Consider the following 7,500-nt stretch of genomic DNA (forward strand, 5'->3'; position numbering starts at 1 on the left):
CTTACAATCAAATCTTCTCTTAACTCAATTTTTTTCTTAGGAGGGACAGTCAAAGAAGGGAACTAATTCATCTCGTGTTTGTTCTTCTTCCTGCAAAAAATAAAGCTTGAGTTGCGAGCGAGTTGATTGTTTTACCACACCGTTGTTGAAAGTGTTATTGCTTCACTTTTTTCATGGAGTATGTGAGTGAGGTGAAGAGGGAGGGGAGGAGGAGGAGGAGAGAGGATGGGAGGGAGGGGGAGGGGTAGGAGGAGAGAGGATGAGATGGAGGGGTAGGAGGAGGAGGAGAGAGGATGAGGTGGAGGGGTGTGATGGAGAGAGAACAAGGGTGAGATGAGATGGAGGGATGGGGAAGAGGAAGAAAGAGGATGAGATAGGAGGGTTGGGAAGGCGGAGAGAGGAGATGGATGGAGGGGGAAGAGGGAGAGGATGGGATGGAGGGGAGGGGTAGGAGGATAGAGGGTAAGGTGGAAGGATGGGGGAGGAGGGAGGAAGAGGATGAGATGGAGGGATGGGGAAGAGGGAGGAAGAGGATGAGATGGAGGAAGGGGGAAGAGGGAGAAAGGATGAGATGAAGAAACGGAGAAGCGGGAGGGAGGATGAGATGGAGGGATGGAGTGGTATATGAGAGAGGGGGAGACCGAGGATGAGCTGGAGGGATCGGGTGAGAGGTACATACACCATAATTATGAGGGAGGGGGAGACTGAGGATGAGATGGTGGGATGGGACGAAGTATGTGATGGAAGGGGTAGAGATGGAGAAAGGGCAGCGTGATTACAGGGTACAGGGTGACATGGAGGGGATTTGTTTACGGCCACCTCTTCCAGGATTAGCCTAATGAAACTTAAATACTGGGTACTTTTTTTTTTTTTTTTTTTTTTTTTTTTTTTTTTTGAGGGGGGGGTTCTGAATATCACATCATTGGATTTTTAAGGTCAGTTCTGATTGGCGTTGTTATTCATCTTGCAGTATTTAAGTATATTTTATTTTGGCGATCGTTGGTGTTTATCGTGGTGTAATTAAGTAAAATATGTTTTATTTTGGCGATCCTCTTCAAGGACAGGTAGACAGAGTGGAGGTGGGTAGAACTGGCTCCTCAGGTAATCACATACAGGTAGCTATATAGGTAACGAGGCTGGATGATTCTTGCTTAACTATTTCGCCTAGATCTGTTTTGTGTCCCTCGTACAGTTTTATTCACACACACACACACACACACACACACACACACACACACACACACACACACACACAGTCTCTCTCTCCCTCTCTCTCTCTGTCTGTCTCCTTTCCTCGTCTCATACGGTGCTATTTCCTTCTTTCCCTCCGTTGTTACCTCCCCTTTCTCTCCGATCCACAGTCCTCTCTTCCTTTCTTCCTTTCTTTCTCCCTTCCTCTCGTCCTTTCTTCCTCCCTCTCTTCCTTTCTTTCTCTGTTCTTCCTCCATTCTGTCTTTGGTACTCGTCTCCCCGCTCTTCTTCCGTTTACCACTCTCCTCTTTCTTTCCTGCTCCTCTTCCATCTCACCTTCTTTCCTTCCTGTCTTCCTCCCTCCCTCCCTTCTCTTCCCCTTCCTTTCCTCGTTTCATCCTCCCTTCCTTCATGTCTCCCTCCCTCTCTCCCCCATCCTTTCCTCTGTCGTTCTTTTCTCTCCGTCATACGTTCTCACCCTATGCCTTCTTTTTTTTCTTCCTTCTCTCGTCTCTAGTTCTCCTTTCTTCTCTTCTCCCCATCTTTCCTTTCTCTTCAGTTCCTCTCCTATCCTTCCTCCACTTCACCACAGCAGGGATTGAACTGTTGCTCTCGATATTTTTCCCATTGGTTATTGAAGACATTGCCTGGGTAATTTTTAAGACCCTACGGACGAATTGAAATCGGCAAAATGTTCTAATACCCAGCCGGAGATCGATCGCCAGTCCTTTCAAACAGCAGTCCAACGCTCTACCTGCAATCACCGCCTCACCTGTATGTCATTTGTTTTTAATTCTCTCACCTGTATTTTATTTTCGTTTTTCTCATGTTTATTTCATTTTTGTTTTGGCTGTTTTTTTCCACGTGTTTTCATTTATGTTTTGCTGTTGTTGTTTTTTTCTCTTTTCCATTTCATTGTTGTTTTTCTTTCATCTGTATTTCACTGGTTTGGCTGTTTCCTTCATCTGCATTTCATGTTTGTCTTTCATGTGCATTTCGCTTGATTGTGTTGTTTTTCTCATTTGCATTTTATTTGTTCTGTTTCATCTGCATTGTATTTGTTTTGGGGGGATGGCAGGGACGAGGAAGAGAGGATGAGGAGGGATAAGGAAGAGGGGATGGGAAGGGAGGGAGAGGTAGAGGAATAGGAGAGAAGTGGGGATGAATGGGTGGATAAGGCATAGGGAGGAAGGAGGGGAGAGGGGAGACAAAAAGGGGAGTGGGGAGGGAGAGTGGATGGTGTTGATTGGGAGAGTAAGGGTGTTGGGGAGAAATGAAGAAGGTATAGAGGGGAGAATGAGGAAAGGAGGGAGAATGGGGAGAGAGAAGAGGAAGTGAGGAGGATAAGAGGGAGAAGGAAGGGAAGAAGGTAGAAGGGTAGGAGTGAGGGAGAAGAATGAGGAGGAGGGAGGGGGAGGAGGGAGGGAGAGGTGTGACGGGGTAGGGAGGGAGGGGAAGGGGGGGATAGTCACAGAGTTAGGTGGATGGGCCGTAAAGCCTTAATATAGGAAGTAAAACACACACACACACACACACACACACACACACACACACACACACACACACACACCTTGGCTATAACACAGTGCATTGACCCGTCCTTGTTGCTGTTACGCTTGCTTCCTTCACAAACGGATTAGTGTTTTTTTTTTTTATGTTTGGAATACTCTGCTCCACCTGTGTGCTGTTTGTCACCACGCACCCACGCACACGCATATAAACACATACCCGCATACTTACAGAGAGAGAGAGAGACGACTAGGCATACAGAGAAAAAAAGAGGTAGGGAGAAGAAAGAGAAGAGGAGAAGAAAGAGAGGAAGGAAAGGAGGAGGGAAAGGTGGAGGAAGACGTCAGAAGATGAGAGAGAGAGAGAGGTATAGTCGATGTAAAGAAAGGTGAATAAAGAGAAAAAGCTTGCCTCACATTTTAGGAGAGAGAGAGAGAGAGAGATAGTAATCCCTCGACTATCCCATTAACTCTGATGGGATGGGGATGGGAATAGGATTTAAAAAGGGGGATTGGAAAATAGACCTAAATAGGATAGCCTGGCTTGGAGAGAGAGAGAGAGAGAGAGAGAGAGGGAGAGTTTATACAGAGAAGGAAGAGATAGAAGGAATGACAGAGAGAGAAGGAGGGTGAGATGAGTTGGAGAGAGAGAGAGAGAGATTTATCGCCTTTGGATTTTTCTGGCTAAACAGACGATGTTATTCAGCTCAGAACGTATCATCATTCTATATCCCTCATTTTACACCATGATGAATGAATGAATGACTCTCCCCTCTCCCTATCCCTCCCTTCCCTCCCACTCCCCTCGCTGGCTTCTCTTTACCCTCCCCTCTCATACCTAGCTGCTGTTCTCCCTCCTTTACCCCTCCCTCCTCTTCTTTTCCCCCCGCCTTTCCCCTCCCCTCTTACACCTAGCTTCTGTTCCCCCTCTTTTTCCCCCCTCCCACCTCTTCTCGTCCCCCTCCCCTTCCCCTCCCATCCCTGACTTCTCCCACCCTTTCTCTCCCTTCCCACCCTTCTCTGTACTCTCCTTCTCCCTATTCCTCCCCTTCCCTTTCTCACCCCCTCCCATCCCTGACTACTCCCACCCTTTCTCTCCCTCCCAACCATTCTCTGCACTCTCCTTCTCCCTATTCCTCCCCTTCCCTTTCTCACCCCCTCCCCTCCCATCCCTGACTACTCCCACCCTTTCTCTCCCTCCCAACCATTCTCTGCACTCTCCTTCTCCCTATTCCTCCCCTTCCCTTTCTCCCCCCTCCCCTCCCCCCCTGTAGGTATTTACGGTGATCCATCTTACTCACCCTGGAGAGACAGAAAGCCAGGGGGAGAGGGTGAAGGGGAAAGGGAGGGGGGAGGGGGATTAATGTAATGATGGAGGAAGGGAGATGAAAGAGTGAATAAACCAGGGGATGGAAAGTAAGAATGATGATGGTGATGGGGGTGGTGATGATATTGGTGGTGAAGGTGGTGATGATAATGATGGTATTGGTGGTGATGATTATGGTGGCGGTGGTGGTGATGATATTGGTAGTGGTGGTGGTGATGATGATGATGGGAGTAAGGAAATGGAAGATTGAATGAATATTAGGGAAAGGAAGAATCGAAATTACAGTCTCTCTCTCTCTCTCTCTCTCTCTCTCTCTCTCTCTCTCTCTCTCTCCTCGAATCCCGTGTTTCTTTTCACTTTGACGTGATGATAGGCCCGATGGTAATAGCAATTTATCCTCTGTCAGCTGAACCTAATTATCCCCCCCCTCTTCTCTCTCTCTCTCTCTCTCTCTCTCCTCCACTCCATATCCCTACCCTTGTCTCTTTTTCCACTCTTTTTTTCATCAATATTTTCCATTTATCTTCATTCGGGAAAACGGAAAAATATTGATAATAATAATAAATAATAAAAATTGTGATAATAATAATGATAGTAGTAGTAGTAGTAGTAATGATAATAATAATAATAATAATAATAATAATAGGGAGAAGGAGGAGGAGGAGGAGGAGGAGAAAAGAGGAGGAGGAAGAGAAATTATAAGAAGAAAAACAATGGTGGAGGAGGAGGAGGGGGAGGAAGGGAGGAAGTTGATGGAGGGGCTTATTTCCCTTTAATTTATGCCCATTTACCTCCCTCCCTCCCTCCCTCCCCCCTCTCCTTTTTCTCCACCTTCCTCCCTCCCCAACTTCCTCCATTACGTCTTCCCCCTCTCCCTCCCTCCCTCCTCTTTCTTTCCCGCCATCTTCTGTCTCCCTCCTTCTTCCTTCTCTCCCTCCGTCTTTGTCTCTCTCCTCCTTCTTTCTCACCCTTACCTCACTCCCTACTTCCCCTCCCTCCCTTCTTCCTTCCCAACATTTTCATTACCTCTCCTCCTTTCCCTACCTCCTTTCTTCCTCTCTTCCATCTCCTCCCTTCCTTCTCTTTCCTCTCCATCACTTCCCTGCCTCCCTCCCTCTCTTCTTCCCACCTCTTTCCCTCCCTCCTTCCTTCCCTGTATCACCCTTCCTCCTTCTTTTCGCTCCCTCACATCTTCCCTTCCTTGCTTCCCGTCTCCTACCCCTTGCTTCCCCTTTCCTCCCTCTGTTCCGTTCTCCGTTCCTTCAGTTTTACCTCCCTCTCTCCCTCTTCCCTCTCTCCCTCCCTCCCTCCCTCCCCCCTTTTTCCCTTGCTCCTCCTTCATTTTCTTCCTCTTCAATTATTGCTTTCTTCCCCCTCCTCACCCTTTATGTATTTGTTTGTTTATTTATGTTGTTCGTCATATTTCGTCTTCATTTTCCTCTCTCTCTCTCTCTCTCTCTCTCTCTCTCTCTCTCTCTCTCTCTCTCTCTCTCTCTCTCTCTCTCTCTCCATTATCACTACCGCATCATCAATCTTGTGAGCTTTATCTTGTCTTCTCACCGCTCATCATCATCATCATCATCATCATCAAATTATTCTCTCTCTCTCTCTCTCTCTCTCTCTCTGTCACGCCTTTCCTCCCACCTCCTTTTGTCTATATTTATCCTTCACATCACTGTTTACTTTTCTCAGATTCTCTCTCTCTCTCATTAATTTCTTCTCATTATTTCCATCTCTTCCTCCTTAATCTATCTTTCTTCTTCCTCCTCCTTCAAGAAATAATCGTAGACTCAAAGATAGTGAAGGGGATTACACACAAATGCCCTTTTAATTCCAGGAGGATTTAGGATTCATTCTCCCTGCGTCCGGCGATTACAGGATTTAACCATAATATTTCTTGCCTGGATTATTTTTCTTCTTGTTTCTTCTACCTCCTTCCCCTCTTCTCTTACCCCCTTCCCCTTTACCCCTTCCCTAACGCTACTTCCCTTCTACCCCTCCCCAAACACCACTTCCCCCTTACTCTTCCCCTTACCCCCTCGCCCATTCCCCCCTACCCCTTCCCCCTACTCATAGTCCTTCCCCTCACTTCCTCCTTCCCTCACCCCCCTTACCCTCAGCTTCCCCCAGCTTCCCCTTATCCCTTTCCCTCATTCCCCCTACCCCCTCCCTCATTCCCCCCTCCCCCTTCCCCCTACTCATATTCCTTCCCCTCACTTCATCCTCCCCTTACTCTCCCCCTTCCCCTCACCCCCTTCACATCTGTTTCATGACCTTTGCTTCCATTCACTGAGATCCGCCTTTCCTCTCTCTCTCTCTCTCTCTCTCTCTCTCTCTCTCTCTCTCTCTCTCTCTCTCTCTCTCTCTCTCTCTCTCTCTTTCTCTCTCTCTCACACACACACACACACACACACACACACACACTAGAATATCATTATCTTGTTTATTCGGCACGACAGTTTGGGAGACAACTTTGCTTCATCATCAGATGGTGTACAAGTTAAAAGAAAAATCATGTGGCAAGAGTTTCAAGCAATCTGCAGTGTTCATTATAAGCAAAAAGTAAACACAAAGCCACATAAAAATATCAGTAATCAAATGAGCCGCTCAGTCCATTATTAAAGAGAAAAACCAAAGAAAGTCAGTACAAGTAATGAAGGTAATCCAATAAAGACGAGAATAAGGACAGGGGGGAAAGGTAAAGCAAAGTCCGCAGGTAAAACGTGATAGTAGGCGACTTAGGCGACATACTTTATTAAGAACACAAAAGGTCAAGGGAAGTGTCAATGCTGGTTAGTGATGGCCTTTGCTGCACCGTCAACAGAGGCTCAGCTAAGGAGAATTACGCCTGGTTAGCACGAGATGTGAGGACTGAGAAGGAGCCAAAGCGGAGAGGATGGTCAGATTCTAAGGATTGTTATTATTTATTTATTACATGTGAATTACTACGAGAATTCCACCCGCAGATAAATATGAGGGGTATTTTTAGGTCCAATCATACCCTAAGCAGCCTCTTTGGGTTCAGGATACTATACCTACGGAAGTACAGGCATGTGTGGTTTATCAAGACACGTGTCATTGCTGTAATGCATCGTCAAAACCAAACGCCAGCTAAGGGTTCGTATCTTGGAGCACTTGGATCGATTAGTGAGGACACACAAGCCGTTAGCCAAACCATCCTCTTAGCGCCAGACGTAAACATTGCCTAGAATCCCTCCAACTCATCCGCTCTGACTCCTCCTCTGTCCTTGCATGTGCGAACGAGGTGGAACTCTGTCTGGTTGGGTATATGTTGACAGTTCAGCATAGGACGTCACAAGCTAGCATTGAGACTTTCCTTGACCTCGTGTGTTTTGAGTGTAAGTAGCCCAGTGTATATGTTTTATCTTTGGACTTTGATTCACTTTCCTTTTTTTAACTTTCTTATCTTGTCCTCTTCCTTGGCACTATTAATTTAACATCTCTTCGTACAGA

General features: G+C 46.7%; 1 protein-coding gene across 1 annotated transcript in view; it reads left to right on the forward strand.

The window, feature by feature from the left end:
- LOC145416865 (max dimerization protein 1-like) overlaps positions 1 to 7,500 on the forward strand; it is a 232,912-nt gene that overhangs the window by 7,085 nt on the left and 218,327 nt on the right. The gene's annotated exons all lie outside the window — the stretch shown is intronic.

This window comes from Coenobita brevimanus, chromosome 108 (assembly GCF_032717465.1).
Source record: "Coenobita brevimanus isolate Jiangsu-jjx chromosome 108, ASM3271746v2, whole genome shotgun sequence".
Taxonomy (NCBI): Eukaryota; Metazoa; Arthropoda; class Malacostraca; order Decapoda; family Coenobitidae; genus Coenobita; species Coenobita brevimanus.